We start from the raw sequence: 26,662 nt of genomic DNA, 5'->3' as shown, positions 1-26,662 counted from the left end.
ACGAAGGGCTGAAAGAGTGCACTATTCCGTGCATGTTTCGATGTGATTGTAAAATAATAGCGAACAAAAAGGGAAGAACGACACACAAGCACATGAAGCCAAACAAGCCCCAACTTTCAACAGCTTTATATGCACAAACATAATCTATAGAGCTGAAACATCCCAAGGGACTGATAATCACATCATGTGCAGGAATTCATGTTATTATGAAGGGTCCACCACGGTGTAGCAGTGAATGGCTATGGTGCTCGGATGTCAACATGAAAGTCACAGGCTCGATATTAGCCATGTTGGTCACATTTCAAACGGAGGTGAAATGCTAGAGGCCTGCGTACTGTGTGATTGACGTCAGTGTACGTAAAAGAACACCAGATGGCAAAATTTTCCTGAGCCCTCCACTATGCTGTTGCTCATTATCATATATATTAAAGCTAGGACATAATATACCAGCTGTTATTTGTATTGATTATTATTATTGATGTTATATTTATATTCCTTGGCTTTTTGGCCTGTAAGTTTACGATAAAGAACAAGCAATCGGCCCAATTTACCAGCATTGAGCTTTGACAGCCGTAGCCGGAAATAGTGAGTGGCTTTGTGAGTTCGGAGTTGCGGCCTACACAACCATGACTCGAATGGTGAATCCCACGCACCCGCGTCATCACGTGCGTGCAGAGAAGTGAAAGTCTTGCCACATCTGATTGCAAAAAGCGCAGCTGCCATGGTAATGCCTGCTCTTGTGGAAAACGTCTGCAGCGACTCGGAGTCCTGCGGAAGATTAGTCATCGGCACATGCTTCGTCTACCTGCATGCACTGAATACCAACAAAGCGACATTGAGCTCGGCATGCACACTGCTCGCAGAAGCCGACCACTACAAAGGTATTTCGCAGCCGAAGCGAACCTTATACGCCAGAAGCACAACGCAAAGAGGAAGGCTCAAGATGCATTGGTGCTCAGTTATGCTCCTGATTCTCTCTGTACTATACACCGGTATGTGTGTTTTAAGTAATAATAATAATAATAATAATAATAAAAATATAATAATAATAATAATAATAATAATAATAATAATATATTGTTGTAATAACAATAACGGTTTCCACATAATTTATTGACGATATTACAAAACTTGCTAACTCCAGCTATAACGCTATTGAGCAGGTACAGAGAAGATTCCTCAGCATTTCCAACCATCATTTCGCTAAATATGACTGAGGATCTTATTGTAAGCCTGCTTGACTATTAACAATTCCATCGCTTTGTTGCCGATGAAGGCATGCTGTCTTTACAATCAAGTTCATTGTAGAATATCCTTCCGTCTACTGCTCAGTTGTATTACCTTTTGAATTCCTCGTAAGTTAGCCAGAGACAATCAATTGCTCCATGTACCTGCCAACTACTTTTAACACTCCCCCTCTCACAAAACACAAAGACTATATAATTTATTTTTTATGATCTCGTTGTTTTTTGCAGTCCACTTTCATTGTTTCATACAAGCTTTGCACTGTGATAACATAGTTTGACACAATGTACAAAGTCTTCCCTCTTTGTGTTTGAGTAAACCTTCGCATTATTTTGCACTTTTCCTATATTTAAACATTCATGCCGTGATGATGGTCTAGTCTTTTTAGCAGATTTTTACAAGTAATGAAAAATTCAAGGACACGTGCTTCGCTATATTATTTGGCTCGCGTGTTCTAGGAAACCTCGACTACCGATGAGCAGCGTTTCCTCAGCATGCTCAAAAAGAGTCGCAGGGCCCTTTAATGGAGAGTTTCTTTGTATAATAATATATAATCGCGCAAAAAACAAATACAAATAGACGAGAACTACACAGGACAAAATCTGAACGGCCGACTGAAACATTGATTGCGCATAAACTATGGTTAAACAAAAAATCGCCATACCACGTGTACTTAAGAGGATGCATCAAAAATACCATAAAAAACAAAACAAAAAACAAATTTTTGACATGACTCGTTGCAGACATATTACTTCGAGTTCATGGGAAACGCTTTGCAACGAATTAAAAAAGGGACGGATTGCTTTTTTGCAATAGCAATGAGGTGTGTTTTGGACTTGCAGGAAGCCTGGTCCTCGCTTATGCCGAAAGCAGTACCCTTTAATTTACGGTCACTTCAGAGCGACGTGTCCTTGGTATTGAGAGAGAGAGAGAGAAAACATTTATTGAATTAGGCTTGTGAGTGAAAGTGGGAGGGCCCCTTATTCCAGGAACCCTCTGGCCTGGACAGCCCGCTGGGCTCGAGCGACAAGTTGACGCTGCTCGACCAGGTACGGCTGGGAGATCGCGATCTCCCACGCTTAACTGAGGAGGTTTTCGTCAGCATCTGGTGCTGCTGCTTGTAGCATTGAGACGGTTACTTTGCACTGCAGTAGGAGGTGCGCCAGAGTGCTTGCCACATTGCAGTGAGAACAGATATAGCTGTGAAACGTTGGCCTCATATGGTGCAATTGTACTCCGTGGGTGAACGTGCTGCTTTGAAGACGCCTGTAGGCAGTGCGTTCGTCTCTTGTGAGTTTTTGATGTGGCGAACGGTATGACTTGCGTTCGAGCCGATAATGTTGCAGTAATGCATTATACGTTAGTGGTATACGGGTTCTTTTGCCTCTGTTTCTGTTGTTGAGAGGGAGATGCCTCGGATCTCATACGGGAATGCCCGGTTGATGCATTCGCAGGTTGGGGTGTGTGCTGCTTCATTTGCCTCGAGATATTCGTGACCCAGAACCCATACGATGCATGTGTAGGGAGGAGGATTGTCCGTACGCTTTAGTAGCCTAATCGCCACCCTGGAGACCCTGCCTTTCAGGTAGTTCTGTGCCGCTGTTTGTGAGTCGGTGAAGACCACGATGGTATCCTCATCCTCTGAGTGGTGAGTGCTATAGCAGCGTCTTCAGCTGTTTCCGCACGTTTGGCGATGATAGTTGCCGATTCCAGTACCGCGCCTTTGTAATATGTCACGGTAATTGTGAATGCGTTATGTCCCGTATATTGGGCTGCGTCCACGTATCGCGCCTGCGGGTCATTGCCATGAATTTTCCGGATCATGTTAACCCTGGTGAGCCGCCTTGCTTGGTGATGTTGAGGATTGACATTTCGAGGAATCTGCCAAATTTCAAGGCCATCTCGGAGCTCCGACGGAATTTCGCCTTTGCGTTTTTCGTTGGGTTCTAGGGTGGTCTCGTATCGTGTGCGTCGAAGGCCGGCTTACCCTGTTAGTGACAGCTTGAACCTCTCGGCTTGGTTGATAAGGTGTGCTTCGGTGAGTTCTTACCACGTATTGTGAACTCGCATGGGGAGCAATTGGTCAGTTAAGGTGGCTGGCGGCAGTCCTAGGACAAGCTTTGTAGCAATTCGTATCAGCAGACTAAGCTTTTGTTTTTCCGCTGTCTTCAAGTTAGGGTAGGAAGTTGCGAAGGTTATGCGGTAGTAAAAGAGAGCTTGTACCACTTTTAGGGTGTCGTGCTCTTTGAAGCCGCTGCGGTGGTTAGCCACTCTTCGGATTAGGCGAGTGAGCTGTGTAACGATGTTCTGCAGCCGGGGTAGGGCAGCACGGCCAGAGCCATCTTTATGTATAGGTAGTCCAAGGACTCGAAGTTTGTCAACTTCTGGTATTTGGACTCCTTGTAGAAAGACTCTTGGGTCAGGTGCATCGTAGCTTGGTGGTCTACCGCGGGCGCGTGCCGCAAGTACTAACAGTTCCGTCTTTTCGGGAACACAAAGGAGGCCGCAGGTCTTGAGATATTCTTCAGTCATGTTAAGCGCCTCTTGAAGTCGGTCCTCGTGCTCACCCCTGCTTGCACCTCTGGTCCACATAGTGATATCATCAGCGTATAACGCGTGATGTATCCCAGAGACAGCGTCCAAGAGAAGTGGGAGCGTAAGGAGGGCCATGTTGAATAATAGTGTTGATGCCACTAAGTCTTGCGGCGTGCCCTTGTTAGGGAGTTGAAAAAGCTCGCTCCAGATACTGGCAATTGCTACAGTGGTTGTGGGGTTGGTGAGGAAATTCAGCATGTAGGCGTGTGTTTTGGCACGGCAGCCGACATCTTCAAGGCTACGCAGAATGGCTTCGTGGCTTACATTGTCAAATGCGCCCTTTACGCCCAGAGCTAGAACACATGATTTACTGTGCTCGAAAAAGAATATCTTCCTTTACGTGCAAAAAGAGCTTTGTGCGCTGAACATTTGGCAGAAGCTGAACATGGTGTTTGAGGTTTATGGTGAGCCGCTTGTTTAGTATGTGCTCAAAGGATTTCGCAGCACAAGACGTAAGCAAAGTGGGACGAAAATTCGCAATCGCGATTGGCTTGTTTGGCTTGGGTCACCTACGAGTGCTTCCAGACTTGTTGTAGCTCGTCCTTTTTCCAGCAGTCATTCTAGTGCCAAAAGAGCGCCGTCAACGCCCGGGGCGGTAGCTTTCGTAGGTGCTCAGTGGTCACCCTGTCTTTTTCTGGGCTTGTGTTGCGCGTAAACTTAGCGGTGGCCGCGTGTAGCTCTGCCTGCGTGAACGTTTGGTCTGGTGCTTCGTCTGGCGATCATGGGTAGTCCCTGGGTGTCGAAGTGTTGATAGAGGTAGCTTGCTGGTTAACAGAGCCACGCAGCTTTGCTTGAAGTTCTTGGAGTAATGGGGCTTAGTGCCCTCTCAGTTGTACTTGAGCCGCTGAATTGAATGTCTTTGATTAGATTTAGTGTGGGTGTCATTGATAAGGGCTCGAAGAATGCGCCGAGTCTTCTTTGTGCTCAGTGTCATTTGAAGTGTGTCGCAGAAGGATCGCCAGTTCTGGCTCGCAAGGTTTTCCGCGTACTCTTGTGCCTGCTTGGTGAATACAGTGATGCGGCGCTTGAGCTTGTGGTTGAGCTCTTGCTGTTGCCATCGTTTGATAAGCAATCTTCGATCTTCCCATAGGTAAAGGATATGATTATCGACTGCCCGATTGTCCTCGTTCAAGTGTATTGTTTTAGTATGTCCATCAGCAACACTTAAAATACTGTTTAACCAGGCTTCAATGTCTTCGATGGTCGAGTCATCATCAAGGTCGATTCTGTAGGTGGTCCAGTCCGTGAGCCGAGCTCTTTCTGTCTTAAGCAAGCCGTGAGCCTGTTCGACCTCTATTGAAATGATGTGATGGTCGCGCCTTAGAGTGTCCGGTAGTCTTGTCCACGTTGCGTTGTGCACGTCTCTAGTGAACGTGAGATCGGGATTAGTACCTCTCGACTCGCTGTCGCACTCTCGGGTTGAATGGAGCAAGTCATTCAACAGTGGCAGACCGTGTTGCTGTGCAGCGTCGTGAACATGCGCCCCTTTCTTGTTGGTGCTGTGATAGCCCCAGGCTGCGTGTGGAGGATTGAAGTCCCCAACTATGACAAGTCAGCTGCCGTTAACCATTTGATGGAGCTCGTGGACGAAGTGCTCGCATTGGTGTAACTGCTCCCGCGGAGGGCGGTAAGGGTTGGTCGGGTGTAAGCTTTCTTGAGTCTTCCGAGTTGGCATTATATCCACGATGGTATGTTCAATGTGAATGTCTTCGATTTCATAAGCCTGTGTGGTTAGAGCCTTCTTGACTAGAATTGTGGTGCGGGGTGAGCGTGTGAGAACGCTGTAGCCAGGGGGGTTGATTTTTCTGTGTGGGGGTTTCCTGCAACGCAATCATATCTGGATTATTTGTTTTAACATATTCTTGCAAGTTTGCAGAACGAGGTCTCTAGGATCTGCACTTGTTGTGCAAAATTCGAAGAATGGGGATTGGCTCAGACGATCTTCGTGTGGGTGTTGCCACTCTGGCAGTTGACTTCCACCTGGTGCCGGTTATTTGTTGCTGTCAATCGAATTACCACTGCAGTTTCATCCCCTATAGTCTTTCGCTCTTTCCGCTTGGTTCCTGATTGTTTCGCTAGCTGCTCATGGGTAAAACATTTTTGTATGCGAATGTTATGAAGTTATGCTGTTGTGCCATGACGCCGTCAAGCTTGGCGTCAAACATGCTTACAGTACGATAGTGGGTCTACCTTTGCTATAATTTTAGTAACCACTTCCTCTATGATTATGTCTATGGATCCGAGGAGTTTCACAGCGAGGGCTTCCTCGAAAGCTTCAAGGTGTCGTTCGACGAGGTTGAGCATCTACGCTTCATGTGTTTGCAGCCTTCTTTCTACCCGCTTCATTATTCTGGCTTCCGTCTGCTTTAGTATGCTGCCCTCAAGTTCACGTGTGCTACACTTGTCTGGTGGGCAATGTTGTATACTCTGTTATAGATCTTTCACTTTATTTTTAGAGCCTTTATTTTCAAATGTGCTGTTTTTTGATATATTACTCCGCCAAGCTGTATATCGTTTATACCTGTTTTATAGCGTTTATACCGGCCAGGTTCGTCTTGGGAAGGTACAAGAGAGGGGAGAGCTGCACTAGGATGAAAAATGAACTTGGGTGGGAGCTGCTTTCCCCGCGTCGGCAAAAGCTGCGACTGAAGTTCTTTTTTCAGAGATATAATGATAAAACAGGAATTAATAAAAAAATTTTAAGGAACGTCATTACCGTTCATCTAGAACTGACCATGTTTTTAAAATAAGAGAATTACGCACCCGGACGAACCTCTTCAATAATTTATTTTTTGTTAGAACTGTTAAAGGGTGGAATGGATTGTCTGCCATGCAAGTATGCTGTAAGAATGAAAAATTGCATATGTCATTTCTGTAACCCTCCTGCTGTAACGCTTTTCGGCAATGCGGGGTAACCTTCAAATAATAACGAATAAAACAATATCTTGCAGTTTTGAAGCTCGTTCAGCACTTGTGCTTGCGATGACCACATTCTCGACTTTCTGCAACTGTACTCGCACAGGGTCATAAAAGTCCAGCTGAGGCAAGCCACTTGATCATCTGATGACACGTGCACCCTCGATTAGTGTTCGCTTTGAAAGATCTAGTCCTGGTGGCGGGCAAAATAAAAATTTATAGCCGTCAGTAGGGAATGACCGCATCCTAGTGCTGCTTTGACGGTGTGGTTGAGACTCCGCGTCTGGCTTCAGAGGTTGTGTAGCTCTTTTTTCGGCTGACTTGTCTTCTTTGTCTGACCTGCCTTCACGGCCAGTTTTTAGCAACCCAATGTGGGATTTGCCTGCCGTTTTTTTCTCTATTTTCATGAAACGTACAGCGTGATGCCGTTCTTGAGTTACCCTCCGTATTGTCCACTTGCATCGTACTTGGGCCCGCTTTACGTGGGTTACACATCTGCGTTTCCATGAGGGCGTTAGCTTTTGACCTCAGACGCTGTGTCTGCGTGTTGCGCGAGCAGCGTGCTCGTGGACCTAAGAGCCGGTGGCATCCATCTGGTTTCGCAGGCCTGTCCTGGTGCCACAGCAGCATGTGCGTGCAGCGCGGCCTTTGGATTCTTTGGCGATGTTGCGTCCCAGTGAACAGGCAAAATATTTTAGGGGCGAAGCTCCTTAAGGCGTGGGCTGTGCGTCCCCTGTATGTAGCCACCTCTCGTTTAGTTCTTGCAGTGTCCACTAGATGGCGGTATCGTCTCCCGTATGTCGCCTTCTTTCGTTTAGTTCTTGCAGTGTTCACTAGATGGCGGCACCATCTCCTGCATGTAGCCACCTCTCGTTTAGTTCTTTCAGTGCTCACTAGATGGCGGGACCTGTAGCTGATGATGAAAAGATGCAGGATGTTATAAACTAGACGGCGGTACTTGTAGTTGATGATGAAAGATACGAGATGTTATAAAATAGGAATGATGTCACATATGGCACGTGTCATTGGTGGAAGGCAATCGTTCGATTTAGTGCGGCGACGTACGCTAGGGGGAGCATTGTAATAAAATCGAGTAGGCAAAATGTACGGAAGATTCATGGTTTACCAGGTTTTCCTCCAGAGCTTCGCCCACTCATCATCATTCACTTCGTGGATATGGCGGCACTTTTTTTTAGAAGTCACAATCCAGCAGACGAAAGAAGCTGCGGAGAGACATGGTCTCTCAACCAGCTCCTAGGTGGGAACCCAGCCTGGTAACCTGCAGGAAGTAAATAAAGTTGTTCACTCACTCAATATCTAGTAAAAAAGTACACACACGATAGGTCTGGTGTAAAACGATGCCTTGCAACGTCAGGAATCCCGGGTCACAAAACGTTAGCAGTGTCCTGGCAAGGTTGCACAGAAAATAGCAACAAAAGCAGAAGCCCATGTAAGGTGCAACTACACACCTCAGCCCCCTGGCAGATTTTTCCTTGGTTTTGAAAAAAAACCCATTTTAACTATAAGTGACCGGCTTCGATCTTGAGTGTATGTACTGTGTCGATGTGCAGCCTCAATTATTTGGCGGCCAAATAGGTAATAAAGGTGCTCGGCGAAGTGCCGAATGAAGATTTTTTCCAAGCACGGATAATTCTTTTGAGTCAGTATCAGACAAGAAGTTGCTACGCTTTAGATGGTTTTCGCCTTCATGAAGATGGTTCTCCAATCTTACAATTCAAGCAGTAGAACCAACTGTATCCAATTTGATTGATTCTAGCTGCACCCGCATTGGTTCAATACGCTAGCAGCTGGTTTAGACAGTAGTAAAGCGTGTACTTGTGAGAGAAATAGCGGCGCTGTTTACGAGGTGTTGGGTTTTGATGCTCTGCACTTCTATTCGTAATTTCAACTGTGAAGGAGACAGCTTCTTTAGCTCGTTGATGATATGATCCCCGGAGATCCTGCCCGGTACCAGTTCATCCACGAGCATTGATTCTAGAAAGCGTGGTAATGCATTTAGCGAAAGCGAGGACACCGAGCTGTACTCTGCATCAGACGACGAGTCCTCGGAAGACGGCTTCGAACCTGTGCTCTACCGCAAGGCCAAACGAAGAATCATGAACGCATCACCAGCGTAAAGTACAGCCACTGTGAGGACAGCGCCTCAGCGATGGCCTCACTCCATTCTGTTTGTGCCGCAGACAACCACGGCATATCTACGCACCCTCAACAGGCAAGCACTGTCCTTGCATTTTGAAAACATTGTGCCTAACGAGATTAAGGACATCAGGATAAACACGAGGAAGAATATTTGGGCAATGAACGTAATGAACCCGAGTGCACTGAACATGCTACAGCATGTGTCGGAGCTGGGAAACATCAAAGTCCGATCCATCATACCAGCGAATGGTGACAGCGTAACAGGAGTTACCTATGGTATAGACACTGAAATCGCCAATGAACATTTTCCTGTACTGATAAAACCAGTGAGGGAAGACAACTTCATTGTGCATGCTGGTCGCCTAGGCAACTCTCATTGTGTGCGAATAACATTCAAGGGTGACTGTCTTCCCTCTTACGTGAAGGTTGGCCATTTTCGTCACCAGGTTCGCCCGTTCATTCCGAAGCCTATGCAGTGTTTCAAGTGCCAGAAGATTGGCCACGTGAAGGGTGTTTGCAGAAATTTCGCAGTGTGCCCCCGATGCACTGAACACCACTCAGAAGACGACTGTAGTGCAACTACGTTGAAATGCCCCACCTGCCACGGCGCTCACAGTGCTTCCTCCAAGGAGTGTCCTCAGATCAAGAAAGAGATTTATATTCTGAGGCAAATGGTGTGAGACAACTTGACTGACAGACAAGCTGCCCAAAAAGTAAGGCGAAGGCGCCGTCGTCGTCGAAGGTCCTCACGGAAGACAGTGCAAAATCTAACGAGAAAGTCAGAAACTCAAGTGAAATCGACAGGCGCGGCTCCTAGCATGGTAAACATATGCGCTGAAAGAGAAGATGCTGGGAGATCTCTCTCCCCAAAGGAATGGCCACCCCTACAGCCTAAACGATCTGTTGAGCCTCAACAGAAGCCGCTTACACGACCTGTTGAGCCTCAACAGAAGCCACCTCAAGAACAAGCACAAGATGCTGCAACAGCCGGGAAGCCAGATCATCGCGTGATGGTGATGCTAAAATCATTAGTGGATACCATTCGCGTGTTGTTAAGCGACTTGAATACACCGTCAGCCAAAAGTGCCCTTCAAGTACTGGACGTGCTTAGTCCAGTGCTGGCAGCCCTAGAGTAGACCATGGCTAACCCACCACTGTCTTTCAGGGAGGAGGTTCGTAAAGCAGCAATACTGCAGTGGAATGCCAGGGGACTGAGATCGCGCATTGGTGACTTTCGTCGATTTGTGTACGTCAATATGTTTCCCGTAATTGTCATCTGTGAGCCGAACTTATCGAGTGCAATACAACTGTCGGGATACGAACCTTTTATGTCGTCCACTGTTACTGAAAGCAGCGAAGTTCTGGTGTTCATTCGCCGAGACCCTAATTACATTCTTCAACCTGTACCACTTCATGATGGAAACCAATACGTCTGCTTAAGAGTGAAAAAGAGGAGGCTCAACATCACTTTGGTTGGCGCATACCTATCACCATCAAGCCGGTTCGATAAAAAAAGACTACGAGACATCATAGCGTTAACTCCTGACCCGTGTGTTATCATAGGGGATTTTAACGCTCATCATACATTATGGGGAAGTCAGAATACCAACATGAAGGGCAGAAACTTGGTGTCTTTTGCTTTCGACAACAAACTTTGGTTACTGAACGATGACAGTCCTACATTTTTGCGTGGTTCCACATACAGTAGCTGTCTCGACTTGGCTTTTGTGTCGCGAAGCCTAGTGAAACCTACTGAATGGTTTACAGATATAGAAGCGCATGGAAGTGATCACATTCTAACAATAGTCAAGATCAGAATATTGTCGCCTCCTAAAGTGCACGATATGGTTAACAGAGTGGACTGGAAAAAATTTCAGTCTCGTATGGAAGACCAATGCCAAGAACACATATCCGATTTACAACAGGCCATCAAGAACACTGCAAAAGAGACTGTGTGTGCGATCCCATGCCCTGTAAGAATAATCGACGTCGACATAGAGCTGGAGCGGCTTCGAGCTTTGCGACGACGAGCTGAAAGAAGGTACCAGCGCACGAAGGACATTGAAGATTCACGGACTGCTAGACGTATGCAGAAGAAGATCAAACGTTGGTAGGACAAGCTAGAATTCTAACGCTGGATTACTTTCTGCGAGTCACTCGACCGTCGTAAGCCTTTATCGCAGATATGAAGGACGGTAAGAGGTTTGCGGTCATCCCTCATTCAGAAGTCACCATTCAAGGCCTTAGCCCTTTACCAAAATCGACCAGATGTGGATGTTGCTGAAGAGTTCTGCGCCGGATTATGAGCGCCAACTACAGCACTTAGCAGCTCACCACTTTCGAGTAGTTGTCCGCCACCACGTAATACCTGTATAGATTTCCCGTTCACCATTCAGGCGCTCAAGGCAGCACTCGCTTCATGAAAACGTGCCTCCGCACCAGGACCTGACGGAATCTCCTACAGAGCCCTGGATCGTCTGGGTGAGCGCGCGAGAATAGCTCTACTTCAGCTATATAATGATTGTTGGCTAGAGGGCACTGTCCCCTTAGGTTGGAAAACTAGTCGTCTAGTACCACTGCTAAATTCTGACAATTCACCATTCGAACTCTCCTCCTATCGCCTGATCGCATTGGCTAGTTGCGTGGGTAAAGTGATGGAAAGAATGATTCTCGGCCGACTCAAGTGATACTTGAAATATCATGAGATCTACCCAAATGCCATGGCGGGCTTTCCACGTGGTCGATCATCAATCGATAGCGTCATCAACCTAATCACGTACGTCGAACACGACAAAGGCCATAAGTGTCTTTGCGCCTCTCTGTTCCATGACATCAAAAGAGCCTATGATAACGTTACACATCAAGCCGTTCTTACCGCACAAGAAGCGATTGGAGTGGGTGGCCGAATGTTTAAGTTGACACGCAGTTATTTCCAAATGTGATCATTTTTTGTGAGTACGGAGGCCGGGAACACGTCTGCACATTTCAGTTGTCGTGGCGTCCCTCAGAGTGGTGTACTGAGCCCCGTGCTCTTCAGTATAACACTAATCGCTCTCCATACGCACCTACCAAACAATATCTTTTAACATACGCTGTAGACATCTGCATCTGGACATCTGCGGTAACTCGCCTACAGTTTCGAGCGAGAATACAGAGAGCTGCTACTGCCACTGCTTTGTTTCTCCGCAATCGAGGCCTGGAAGTTCCCTCCGGGAAGTGCGCTCTTCTATCATTTATGCGGAAACCCATGTCGAATTACAGAGTGTCAATTAACGGGAAAAATATACCATATCGTCGATATCACAAATGTTTGGGTGTTATAGTCGACAGAGACATATGGAGCCCTCATGTGTCGTACTTGAAAAAGAGATTGACAGGCATATGCCATCTTTTCAAGTTTTGAGCTGGAAAGACTTGGGGAATGGAGCCTAATGCTATGTTACGACTGTACAAGGTGCTTTTCCTTGGCTTTTTACGATACAATCTGCCTGCATTATCAAACGCCAGCAAAACAAGTCGACGCATGATACAAAGCGTTTAGGCACAGGTGCTTCGAATATGTCTAGGTCTGCCTCAGGGTGCCTCAACGGTAGCGACTATAGCTTTAGGCAAAAACCCCCTCGTGCAGACCCATATTGAAATTGAAGCTTTGAGGACACACATAAGGCATGTGGGCCGGACTCCCCACCACCACCTAGCCTCTCTACCAGCGGATAGACCTCATACTTCCTTTTTGTCGACCAATAACTACACATGGTGACTCTCTACCAACTGGTTTTACGCCCGCAGCGAGACCTTCAATTCCTCCATGGTGCCTTAAACAGCCAGTCATCAACCTGACAATACCAGGCATCCGGAAAAAACGAGATTTCTCAATACCAGTACTGAAGCAGCTCGCCTTACTTCTGCTGTACGAGAAGTACCATGACTGCACCCACGTCTACACCAACGGCTCCGTCCTGCCAAACAGCTCAACTGCGGCGGTCGTTATTCCAACGCACGCCACAACCATCAAATTCAGGACAGCTCATACAACCAGAACAACGCCAGCAGAGCTTGCAGTGCTTCGCGCTACGCTGCGTTTCATTAATCACAAAAGCACGCAACGGTGGACGATTTTCTGCGACTGCAAGACGGCACTGCAGTCACTTCTGTCAATTATACGCCATGGCTCACACAAGCAGTTGGTATTTGAAACAGCAGACATGCTACAACATATAACACAGAAAGGGCACCACGTTATATTTCAGTGGTTGCCAAGCCACTGTGGAAGTATCGGTAACGAATGAGCTGATCAAGCTGCCCGTCCAGCCAATACAGAAGACAACCAGTCAATACATCTCTCAAGGACGGACGCTGCTAGGAGGCTCATATGCTTGTTCGCCAACGCTCCATGGCTCTTTGGAATGAGCCTCTCTTTACGCATGCAAGATTATGATCCCTTGATCCAACGTTAAGCTTACAGCTTCCAACAAAAATTCGACGAGGTGACGCTACTGCTCTGTGCAGACTATGGTTGGAAGTCGCGTTTACCCGTGCGAACGCGTTCAGCATAGAGATGGCCGACACCGCTGATTGATTGATTGATTTGTGGGGTTTAACGTCCCAAAACCACCATATGATTATGAGAGACGCAGTAGTGGAGGGCTCCGGAAATTTTGACCACCTGGGGTTCTTTAACGTGCACCCAAATCTGAGCACACGGGCCTCGACATTTCCGCCTCCATCGGAAATGCAGCCGCCGCCGTCGGGATTTGAACCCGCGACCTGCAAGTCAGCAGCCGAGTACCTTAGCCACTAGACCACCGCGGCGGGGCGGCCGACACCGCCGACTGTGCACACTGCGGAGATGAAGAAACAATTCCACATATCCTGTGTGACTGCCCGGAATACAACCTGGAAAGACAACACCTTTCTAATACACTAAACAGGCAGAATGATCAGCCAGTGTCAAAAGAAAGAATACTGCGCCATCGTGATGACTCATTGTCACAGAAGAAAGCCGTGCAAGCGCTACTGGGCTTTTTGCGAACTACTGGCCTGTCGGAACGCCTCTGAGTGGACTGATTTTGTGTGTGTGTGTCGGTGTTTTTCTCTTATTTATTTCTTAACTCTATCTTTCTCTTTCAACACCCTATTCCCCAACCCCAGTGTAGCGTAGCATACCGGATACTAGCATCTGGTTAACCTCCCTGCCTTCCTTTTTTCTCGTTTCTCTCTTTCTCTTTTGAGGATGCTAGCCATTTCTCACCCCGGGTTATTCTATATATCTCCTGCTAGCAATATGATGTTGCAGACATCATTACATTCACAACAGATAAACGTTAAGCACTAAGGGATCGGCAGCTGTATCAACATATTCTTTGGAGTAGAATTGACACGACGAACCAACCTGCATGGCGAAGCGGAGTGGGTCATAGGATGCTAGTGTGGCGCAGCCATCAAGCCCAAGGAGCAGTGCCGATCTATGCGGCAGCTTTATAGGCTACTCCGTGAAGGTTGTCGTTGATGATTGGTCCAGCCAAGGTAGAGAGAAGGCCAGTGGCTGTGGGGGGGGGGGGGGATTTGTGGAAGGGCTGTTGAACGGTTGCCTCCTGACAACTGCCACAACTATACGCCGCATGAGCACCACCGGCGCAGAGATTAGGCGGGTGAGAGGGCACTGCGCTGCCCGAAACAGCAGTGAAGCCAAGAACGAGCGCTAGCAGGAAGGCAACTTGAATAGAAACCTGCACGGTGAAGTGGATTGGGTTAAAGGAAGCTGTGTCGCATCCACGGAGCCCTCTTGTGGTTTCCACGATGTTAAGTATTATTATATATTTATATCAGCTAACCCCGCTCACATGCGGGTGATTCTGCGAGAGATCGACACGGGTCGAAAAGTTGATATTTTAGATTTTATTGTTTACTTTATATTTTTTGTGCAAAAAGCCCGAAAGTGAGCTTCGTTTTTTTTTGTTAACTACGTAGATTAAGAAAAAAATTATTGAACTTATTTTGTATAGAGAGACAATTTTCATCCCTCTTCATTTTTAAAAAAGAACGACGATACTAAAACACAAACATTAGCTTATTGAAGATGTTTTTTTTCTAATAAATGCACGCGTAATAAAGAGTGTAGCAAATTTGTTTGAAATTCGTGGGCTGAAGGAAACTGATTCTGAAATATACCTGAACAGGTGTCATTTTTTCAAAGTTGCTTGATTTGAGATTTTTTCTCCTAACCGATACAAGTTAGTGCTTCGTAACTTGGGGGCCAATTATAACATATTGTTTATAATATTGCCTGTATATACCGTTGCTGTTTTTCCAACAAAAACAAAAAATTTTATAAATGGCCTCATACTTTCAAATTTGTCGATAGTAAAGCCTATAGAAAAATCAATATTAAAAACCGCCATCTTCAATTTTTCTGAAAATCCCATAATACGTTCCTCCCAATTGATAGAAAAATATAATTAAAAATCATATTGGCCTATTTTATTTGAAGCTACACTATTACGGCTGGAAGTTCCATTTTTTTGAGCATGCACCTAGGCGATAAACGCATGAGAAATCAGGCTAAAACGTGCGCTTGAACTTCTAAGTCGTTTGAACAGGACCATAACTACAGAAGAGAATGAGATTTGGTAAACAGGAATGATCGTTTCAAGCGCGCCCTTCTGAATTACCTCAATTTGCTATTTCAAGCCGAGGATTGAGACCTCAGTGTTTCGCACCTCAGTTGCTCACTTTGGTTGCATGAGGCAGCTATTACGGTCATCTGCTTTTAGCGTTTTCGTTCAGTACACCTAAACGGGAATAGGCTTGCGAAAGGAACCACTGAAGCATAACGAATATTTATATTTGGTAATGCTGCTGTAGCCTCCTTAACCTGGACACGGTCTAGCGTTTCCTTCCCCGGCCGCCTACTGAACATATTCATGCGCACCCCCTCTTGTAGGCAATGCAGAATATCATAGCATTTCAACTAAGGGGAAACGGTAAGAAATCTGTAATTTTGACGGAACATAACTTAGTAAAGCCTAGCGAAGTCTGAAACCTAACTCTTCCACCTAAGAGTGGCATGTTTGGGAGCGATTAAGCCTGAATCTGAAATGATGGTGCAGAAGACCGTACGGTTAAAGAAGGTCAAAATTCTCTATGCAAATGAAGATTACCTAGAGACTATTCCTTACTTTAGGATTGTTTTAGTGCATATTTTTGCCGCGAGCTGCAGGCCTTTGTTTTCGGTGCGTATGGTCAACCTCACCAAATGATACAAATTATGGTCGTGTTTTCTTGGTCTGAGGCACTGCTGTAAGTCATCTGGAAAAAAATCAGCGTTTTTAGCACACCATGGTTTTTGCTCAATGCATTTCTCAGCTTAAAAAGGGATTAAAGAGGGGGTCATTCCGAATGTTCAAGTACTATCTTTCGTGGTTCTATGCTGGTGTTAGAGCATTTTAATTCATCGCGTTGTCGGAAAATATGTAAGGATGGCCTTAAAGTGTGTCACTAGGTATTGCTCATCCGGCATTAAAGCTTAGCGAAGCGCACCTGAAATGCGCATTTACAGAAATTTAATCCTCAATGTGCTATATCTGCTTTTCCTCTGCAAGTATAGTACTGTTCAAACGACTCAGAAGCTAAAGCCCACTTTTTTAGCCCGATATCTCATGCATTTATCGCCTGAGTGCACGCTCGAAAAGCTATAAATTCCGCCCGTAATATTGTTGCTGCAAATAAAATAATGCAAAATGTTTGTAATATTATTTTTGTGTCACCTGTGAGAAATGCTTTAGAGGGTTTTACGAAAAATCAAAGATGGGGCTTTTAAATATTGATTTTTAATAGGCATTACTGTCGACAAATTTGAAAGTTGGAGGCAATTTATAAAATTATGTGTTTTAGGTACAGCAACACTATTGACAGATAATATTGTAAATATTATGTTGTAATAAGTGACCAAGCTATGAAACGCTAGCTTGTATAGCTTAGGAGGAAAAAAATCTCAAATCACGCAACTTTTCAAAAGTGTCACCTGTTCACACATTTTTCAAAACGGTTTGATTCAGCCCACAACCTTCAAACAATGCTACTTCGCTCCTCATTACACAAACGAATATTAGGAAAAAACTTCATCAAGCTAATATTTGTGTATTTATATTGTGGTAAACTTTTACAAATGACAAGGGACGAAATTGGTCCCTGTGTACAAAATAGGTTGACTATATTTTCCTTCTAAACTATGCAGTTAAAAAAAAATAAAGTTCACTTTCAGGCTGCTGGGTAATATGTGCACGAAATATAAAATAAGAAATAAATCTAAAATATCAATTCTGCGACCCCTGTCGATTTTTCGTGGAATCACCCCAGCTTGTCTTGTTTATCCCAGTAGCCTGCGATTCACCAATGACTTCGAAATAAACAAGTAACCCAGGAGACGCATTAAAGCTCATGATGACTCACTTGCACAAGCGAAGAAGGAAAGAAAGTCTGAAAAACATTAAAAAGAAAGAGAGAACAGAAACTTTTATTTTTGCAAACGCACTATGCGCTCAATGTGGGCATCCTCGTTATTTCAGGTAGCCACCAGCCTTCGCCATCTCCCGTGCCCGTTGAACCATGCAGCGCTGATTCTTCAGAGCCGGGTCTGATAACTTGACCTCCCACTGTTCTTCGATTATTGTAGTGGCTCCAGGGCTTTGTCTGCATTCATATACCATATGGAATAAGGTTTCTAGGACATCACAGTGCTGGCAGTTGTACGAGTGCTCGGTTGGTGAGATGTGGTGAAGCGGCGTACCGTGAACTTAGGTGTTAGCTTGCAGCTTTTTGAGGGTTACTGCCTCTTCCCGAGTCAGGCTGGGGTGAATTGGCGGATAAAAGTTCTGTTTAGCCTGTAGTGCTGTAGCATACCATTGTGCGTTTTAAGTACATCTTTTTCTTTGCTTAGTGCGTCCTGTGGGATTGCCCGGTGAATATGAGCTTGGGCGGAAGCATTGGCAGCCTTTTTTCCAATCGGGGAGTCGTGATCTGGAAGCCAAACAATAGTTTCGTCTTCGCTGCAGTGGCGAGCATTTGTAAGGCTTGCTTAGAAGTTCTGTCTTTCTGAAAATTTGGAAAATCTGCTTGCGAATCTGTTACTAATACTGCTGTGGCAAGATTGAAACTGCTAGTGCTGTCACTGTTTCTATTGACGTGTCGATTTCTGTAGTTAAGATGCTAGCTGCCATTCTCTCTTTGCCATCGCTGTCGACTATGCTGGCAGCATGTTGAGGGATTCCTGGATATTTTGGAGAAATGTAAAGTATTGTGAAGAAGGCTCGAAGAGAACAGCGTTTTGCAATAGCTGTGTGAGACCGTAGATATAAAAATTAATACGTCTACTTAGGACATGCAGTAACCGCGAAGCCGAACCAATAGAGTGAAATAATTTGAAAAACCCGGATGGGGTAGAGCACATTTGGCAAGTATTCTCAAAACATATTTGGTAGTTTATCTCTATTACTCAAAAGGAAGGTATATAACAGCTTCACCATTACGGTACTCACGGAGCAGAAGCCTGGATGCTATAAGTAGGAGGTTCTATTTAAATGGGGGATGACGCAGCCAGATTGTCTCATTTGGCGTAGGTTGGCCTGTTGTTTTCAGTTTGTTTTTTGCTATCTTCATCACCACGAGTATTTTCCTCTCAGTTTCTTTAAAGTTTACACTATATACCTTGTTCATTATTTGTTACCGTGTTCGCTTACTGTTTCTGCTGTTCTGTTCATGCATTAGGTATAGGACATGCCTTGAAATGCTGTAACCACTCAGTGTGTGAGGTGGTTAGGTTGTGCTCAAGCTGCTTAGTGTAGCTTGAGCAGCTTTTTCGCCTTGTCTCCTCGCAACCTTGTTGCGCAATAAACTTAATTCAATCATTCAATTCAAGATATAGAAATGAAAATGATACGCGTAACTTCACGAGACAGAATGACAGGGAAGTGGGTCGGGGAGCCAACGGTTCCTATGGGTATCGTAGTTGAAATGAAGAAGAAAAAATTGACATGAGCCGGGCCAGTATTGCTCAGGCAGGATAGCCGCTGATGATTCGTGATAACCGACAGAATTTCCCAAAAAGGCAAATGCGCAAGGGAGAGACAGGACGTTAAGTGGACAGATGAGATGAAGTTTTTGGGTATAACGTGGTAACAGCAAGTATAAGACCGGGTCTGTTGGCCGAACACGGGAGAAGCCTATGCTCTGCAAGGGCGTAGCCAGGCTGGTAATGATGACTGCCAGCTTGCAAACAAATAGAGATATGGATATTGCCACGGGGTCGTGTGTGGACGAATAGAGCACCTGGCGAGTTGAATAATAAACTGTTTATTTGTGCAATCTTGTGGCCAGTAAACGGAAAGTCGGATTACAGTAGCAGTCTTGCAGTGATAGCGGCGAACCAAGCGTCGGCTGCCGATCAACTGACAAGCGGTGAACCGTGTCCGCTTTTTACCCATGTCGTCGAATATTCTAGCGTTATCGCTAGCGGCGACGTAGGTTCCAGAAAAATGTGTAATGCTCACAAAGTGGGCTTAATCTTAAGAAAACGATCTACTGAAGCCTGGAGGCTTCTCAAACATCATAGGTTTGGTTCGCGCTGAACGTAGTGTAATGGCGCGATAACAAAGCCTGATAAACAAACGTGGCATTGCCCCCCTCTGAAAAATGGCCTCGTCCCGATGCTCTCATAGTTCATAATGCCGTCGGGAACAACCTCGTAGTCAAGTGGGCCGAGACGTCGAACTACTACTCTGTATGGTCCGAAATACCGTTGCAGAAGTTTTTCACTGAGCCCACGTCGGCGTATCGGCGTCCATACCCAGACACAGTCCCCGGGCTGGTACTGCACAAAACTTCGTCGAATATGGTAATGGCAGCTGTAGGTCACCTGCTGATTCTAGATAGGGAGGTAAGCGAGTTAACGAGCTTGTTCAGTCCACTGAAGGTAGGCGGTGACGTTGAGGTTTGCTCTTCGTCAGCGACGTTTGGAAGCATAGCGTCGAGCGTCGTTGCCGGGCTCCTTCCATAGAACAACTTGTACGGCACCGTCTGCGTAGTTTCTTGGACGGTCGTATTGTTCGTGAAGGTCACGTACTGAAGGATTTGATTCCACGTGTTGTGCCTGACGTCGGCCTACATAGCCAGCATATCGGCGATAGTCTTCCTAAGACGCTCAGTGAGGCCATTGGTCTGTGGATGGTATGCAGTGGTCTGGAGCTGTACCTCAGGATAGCCTGAGTTAGGTCCGCCATAAAGACCGCACCTCTGTCAATAATGAGGACCTGTAGAGCACCATGACGCAGGACGATGTTCTCGGCGAAGAACATTGCTTCCTCGGCGGCAATGTCTTTGGGCAATCCCTGCTGCGGCGGCTACATTTCCGATGGAGGTAGAAATGTTGTAGGCTCGTGTGCTCAGATTTGGGTGCAGGTTAAGGAACCCCAGGTGGTCTAAATTTCTGCAGGCCTCCACTACGGCGTCTCTCATAATCATATGGTGGTTTTGGGACGTTAAACCCCACATATCAATCAATCAACTGTCTTTGGGCAGGGCCCATTTCTTGGCGCAGCGTGTTAGGTAGTCGGTGGCTACGACAACTCATTTGTTCCCGGAATTCAACGTTGGGAACGGCCCAGTAAGTCCATGCTGATTTTCCGAAATGGCCAGGGAGGAGGCTTGATGGGCTGGAAAAGACCGGCTGGTCTGGTCGGTGCCGTGTTTCACCATTGGCAGTCCCGGTACGTCTTCACATAACGAGTGACGTCGGTGAAAAAACGTAGTCAGTAGTGCTTCTCCTGTATTCTTGCGAGCGTATGGGAAACGCCGACGTGCCCAACCATTGGGTAGTTGTGTAGAGCCTCCAAAACTTCTGCACGTAGCGTTGAAGGTACTACGACTAGGTAGTTGCCCAAAGGGGCGAGAAGTTTTTCTTCAGGAGAACACCTTTCCGCAGGAAATGGCCCAACTTGTCATTTGAATACATTTAGGACAAAAGTGGCCTTGCCCTCGAGGTATTCTGCAAGGCTCCTGAGTTTCGATTCAGCTCTCTGTCGCTCGACGAAGTCAACGGCACTTACGGTTCCTAAGAAACAGTCATCGTCCGGGTCGTCCTTCAGCGGTGGTTCAACGGGGGTACGAGACAGGCCGTCGGCGTCAGATTGTTTTCTTCCAGACTTGTAAACGAAGGTAACATTGAATTCCTGAAGTCTAAGCTCCTCCAAGCGAGGCGACCTGAAGGGTCTTTCAAGTTAGCTAGCCAACACAAGGTGGTCGCTCACAACTTTGAAGAGCCTGCCATAAAGGTAGGGGCGGAACCTCGATGTAGTCCAAATGATTGCAATGCATTCCTTTTCTGTTGTAGAATAGTTGGTTTCTGCTTTTAATAGCGACCGGCTAGCATAACTGCTGACTGTTTCCCGTCATTCAGTCCTCTGCACAGGAACGGCGCCGACTACTACACGGCTTGTGTCGATGGATATTTCTGTCTCGGTGAATTTGTCGAAACGCGCAAGTAGCGGAGGCGCCTGCAGGCGTCGTTTCAGTTCCTGAAATGCTCTCTCCTGCGGCGTTTCCCACTTAAACTCCACATAGGTCCTGGTAACCTTAGTGAGTGGCTGAGAAATGTGGGCAAAGTTTTTGACGAGCCGCTATAATAGGCGCATAGGCCAAGAAATCGACGCACGGCTTTCTTGTCAGTAGGCGGTGGGAAGGTGGCGATGGAAGCAGTTTTCTGCGGGTTGGGTCGGACGCCGGACTTGCTAACAACGTGGCCCAGGAACTAGAGGTTCTCGTTTGCAAAGCGGAACTTTTCTGCCCTGAGTATGAGTTCGGAGTTCTTGATTGCTTGCAGCACTGCTTCAAGGCGCCGGAGGTGTTCGACGAAATTTGAGGAAAACACCACGACGTCCTATACATGGTCGCGACACCACGACGTCACATGCCGTATGCTTGGTCGGCTTGCCTCTATGCTACAGCATTATGTGCTTCTACCGCAGCACCGGCATAATATTAACGTAACAGGCGACGATCCTCGAGCTTGGAACACACTTGCTGCCTTCCTTGTCACCTTGTTGAAGAATACTTTAGAAGCAGGCGTTATGGAGTTCATTTACGGTCAGTTTGTGACATTTGATTCAATGGAGATACCAGTAGCCATGAAGTAGCCACTCTGAAATCAGGGTAGGTACGAAGCATATATACACATCATTGGAGAAATGTACAGATAATCAACTGTCACCAATGTGCTCCATAAAGGAAGCGATAGAATACCAAGAAAAAGGGGTGAAACACAAAGGGGTGCGATCTCCCCAATGCTAATTACTGTGTGCTTACAGGAGGTTTTCAGAGGCCTAGAATGGAAAGAGTTACAAATAAGAGTTACTGGAGAGTACCTCAGAATTCTGCACTTGACCGATAACATTTCATTTCTGAGTAAGTTAGGAGACGACATGCAGTTCAAGTTAACTGAATCAGACAAGGAGAGCGGGAAGGTATGTATTAAAATTATTCTGCACGAAAAGAAATGATTGCACAGAAACCTCAGAAGAAAACAGCGCTTCGGGATGAAAGCAGTGCACTGGATGTTGTAGAATAGTACGTGTACTTAGGGCAGGTAGTGACAGCGCAGCCGAACCACGGGATTCAAGAACCTAGACGAATATAAATGGGAAGTTGCGCATTCAGCAAGCATTCTCAAATTATGAATGATAGCTTGCCATTATCCCTCAAGCAGAAGGTGGATAACAGCTGTCTCTTGTCGGTGCTTACCTACGGAGCAGAAACCTGGAGGCTCATAAAGGGGGTGCAGCTTAAATTGAGGACGACACAGTGAGCGATGGAAAGGACACTGATAGGTGTTATCTTAAGATAGAAGAAGGGAGCAGAGTTGAGCAGGGAGCAAGTCAGAGTTAAGGATATTATAGTTTAAATCAAGAAGGAAAAACAGAGAAAACTAGAGAGGAAAGGCAGGGAGTTTAACTAAGCTTACCCTACACTTTTGAGGGGGAGAAAGGGGAAATAATAGAAAGGAAAGAGACAGAAAAGAAGAGGAGTAAGAAAGATATGGATGAATAGTCAGCTCGAGACTACACAGTACGGTCTCACGCTGTTTTTTTTACAAGCGCTTGTGAAGTCTGGTGGTTTATAGGAAGCACGAGCGGGCTTTCGTGGCTTTGCGCGCATGCGAAACCGTCGGCCAAGGTCCCAGGATCTGCTTTTCTGCAAGCGGTCGTGAATCCAGCTGATGAACCTTGGCTTACATAATACGTCGTTCAGACTGGTATGCTGGGCAGTGACATAGAATGTGCTCAAGCATCTCCTCGCAGGCGCAAACGTTGCATGCCGAACTGCTCGCCATTCCAAGGAGACAAGAATACGCATTCGTAAATGCCACGCCCAACCTCATGCGACACAGTAAAGTTTAAGCTTGTCGTGGAAGCCCGATTGCAAACAAAGATGCACGTTTAGGTCGATAGAACACAGGCGCGCATTGGAGAAACCCAGCGGATTCCGTTGTAGGCGAGTTATACAACGAGCAAGTGACTGTAGTCGCCTTGCAGCGTCCGTTCTCAAGAGTGGTGTGGGCGTGCGTAGGTCTTGGTCATGAGCCGATCGAGCACCTTCCTCAGCATGGTCTTTTACGACTATTCTGTAATGACTCGGCAACCACTGAAATATGACGTGGTGACCTTGCTCGAGCGTATCGCGGTAGTCGTGCGATTGACTGATTGTTCGTGTAAACAGTGCTGTATAGATAACCGTAGTGTCTGTAAGGCTGACCTCAAGTTGCAAAAGATGGCCCATTGACAAGATTGCTGTCAAAGAATGTAGTTAACTGCACCTTGATTTGCTTCGAGTTCTGCTGCTGTCCGCGTCATGGTGTGAGAGAACTTGTATTGGAGAGACACATTACCAGATGGAACGACCACTGCTCTGGTAATCTGGGAATTAGTGGAGCCATCGGTGTAAATATGTATGCGGTCAAAGTAACTTTCGTCCAACAGACGCAAAGGGAATTGCTTCAGGGCTAGCGGTGACATGCGTGCCTTCCTAATGATTCCAGGAACCAATAAGCGCACGTCAGACTCCATAACACATATGCTGGACTCATCGCAAGTTTGAAGCCAGGCGGTACTATGTCCTGGTGTTTCGTCACAATACAGCAGAACAAAGCAAGGGACCTCTGCGCTGTCAAATAAGTAAATGATGTAACGGAAGCCGTGATAAATGCCGAATGTGCGCTATTGTCGTCTTGAGAGTGATATACGTTGATACTGCCTGTTCTTGTGCGATAACAATGGTTGCCACTGTCGATGAGCATTTTGGAAGGCCAAGTTATGTCCGAAGTGCTTGGGCTTGTACGCTCGGTAGTGCACGGATGTTATTCTTGCGCGTGTTGCATAAGACAGGAAAGATGTACTGGAGAAGTTCAAGAAAGAGGGTTGTATAAAGCTGCAGCATAGTGTGCACGGAGGAGCCCCATGATTTTCCGACAACGAACGTGAATGCACTATCAAAACCGATGAGCTTTTTCGTCAGGTATGCGACATGTGAACTTCAGGTTAGGTCACATTCTACGATGACACCTAAGAATTCATGACTGCTGTTATATGCAGTTTATTCACCATCGATGCGCAATAGGTAGAAAAACGTCGGTTTACGTGTAAACGCTACCGCTGCGCATTTTTCTGCGGTGATAGTCAAACCTTGCTGGCGAAGGTATGCCGATGTCATTGTTGCCGCCAGGTGTATACTTGCGCGCACTTGAGGCCATGTCACGCGAGACGCCCAAATGCAGATATCATCAGCGTAGAGAGATATATGAGCCATCTGTGGCAGCATTTCGGTGCGCCCCACCAGAAACAGGTATAAAGGAGTTGGACTCGAAACGACACCTTGTGGCACCCTACGACTTGTGAAATGCTTATTCTTAGACCCGTCTTCAATTAGAACAAACATGGATCTCTTTGTTAGGTAGCTTTTCACCCTTCGAAAGACACAGCCTCCAAATTCAGCTTCTTTGAGAGCATTGAGAACAGCCTGATGAGTCACGTCGTCATGGACACCTTTGACGTCTAAGAACGGAGCTACTGACGGCCGCTTGTTACCTTTTTGTTGCTGAACCGAGATCACTCAGTCAATGACGCTATCCATTAAAAACCTACCTTGCCAAACGCCAGCCGTAGCATCGGGATATGTGTTATAATGTTCCAGGTACCTTTATATGCGCGTAAGCAGCATTCTCTGCATGACCTTGCCGACGCGGCTTGCTACGGCTATAGGCCGGTATGATGCCAGACCCAATGAAGACTTTCCCGGCTTCAACGAGGGCACCAGGCGACTGCACTTTCACTCATCAGGCACAATAACATCATGCCAAGACCTATTGAAAATGCCCAAGAGGCAGCGTTGTGCCTTCGGACCCAGGTGACGTAGGGCAGCATAAGTCACTTCATCCAGACCTGGGGACGATGAGTGCCTGCACGTGTTCAATGCTGCGTGAAGTTCTTGCATAGTGATTTCAACCTTCATTTCTCAATCTGGTGCGACTGGAACGTCATGTGGCAATAGGTCAATCGCTATAGAGACGTGGCCGGCAATATTTGCAGAAAATTTACCAGAAACATCAAGCCGTAGCGATGTTGATGTAGCGCCAGAGCAGCGAAGGAATGACGCGATTGCGGATGCGAGTGAATGCCTCGAAGACTCTTTCATAAGGGATACAAAGTCTTTCGAGGGTCTAGCGAGTCACAAGAACTGTTCCATTGTTGAGTAGTATTAAGAATTGGGCAAGTTTCATCGTTGTTCCTAGAGTTCATGTATTCGATGCTGGATTTTTTAATGCGTCTAGATTTCGGATGAATGCGTCTGGAGCTCGAAATTGCTCCAACTCTTGGTCGAGTGCGGTACGTCTTAATTCCTTTGAACATATAGGTCTCTATCACACAACAAATTACTTCTTCAATAGATTTCGGTGGTTCGTGCATGCACTTGCCCTCCACTGAAATTTTGTGATATCTGAAGGCAAAGGCGTGAGGCGGAGGCTTCTAGAAAGTTAAGTAGGCCTATGATAAATAAAATTTTGCGGGTATAACGGGGAAGCAGAGAGGACTAGACCAGGTCAATTGGCAGATCTTGATAGAGGTCTTTATTCATGCAGCGGGCGTAATCAGGCTGATGTTGACGGTGATGTGAAATAAGCCTCCAAGTTTTCCACAGCTTTCCATTTGCGTGGCTGCACACATTAGTGATTGGGCTTTATGGTTCTGATACAAAATTTTTATACCATAGAGCTTAAGCAGAATATTTACATGGTGATATTGAACCTTCATAGGAGTAATGGGAAGCACAGGCTTAGGATTGCATTTTATGAGCTAGTGAACTTTATCGTATTCAATGTAAAGAAGCGAAACAACATGTTGGTGAGCAAGGAATAAATGATTGCTCGTTTATTGATATAGTTTAGGTAGCTACGGTGAGCATCAAGGTGAAGGAAGAGCAAAGGAAAAAAATGGCTATTAGTTTGTAACGCACAATGAAATGGTACAATTTAATTAAATCGAGTGGTTAGGGCAAACTCGTGCCCAAGAATCAGGCAACTCAATGTTCACGGGGCCGCTCTAATCAACGGTTCGTTCTAGAGCATTCGTCTCGTCTTCTTTTATTTCTCTTGAGTGCCTCATGCGGCTGCTGTTGTATGGCTCGTGCTAATATGTGCTACTTT

At 46.2% G+C, this 26,662-nt stretch overlaps 1 long non-coding RNA gene across 1 annotated transcript in view; it reads left to right on the top strand.

Annotated features, from left to right (window-relative positions):
• The first annotated feature begins 597 nt into the window (after positions 1–597).
• LOC119159858 (uncharacterized) overlaps positions 598–26,662 on the top strand; it is a 32,012-nt gene continuing 5,947 nt past the window's right edge. Inside the window, exon 1 of the long non-coding RNA XR_005108134.2 lies at positions 598–992. This is a non-coding gene — a long non-coding RNA (uncharacterized LOC119159858). The remainder of the gene's footprint in view (positions 993–26,662) is intronic.

The sequence above is a fragment of the Rhipicephalus microplus genome, chromosome 3 (genome assembly GCF_043290135.1).
Source record: "Rhipicephalus microplus isolate Deutch F79 chromosome 3, USDA_Rmic, whole genome shotgun sequence".
Taxonomy (NCBI): Eukaryota; Metazoa; Arthropoda; class Arachnida; order Ixodida; family Ixodidae; genus Rhipicephalus; species Rhipicephalus microplus.
This window is presented reverse-complemented; position numbering and strand designations above follow the sequence as displayed.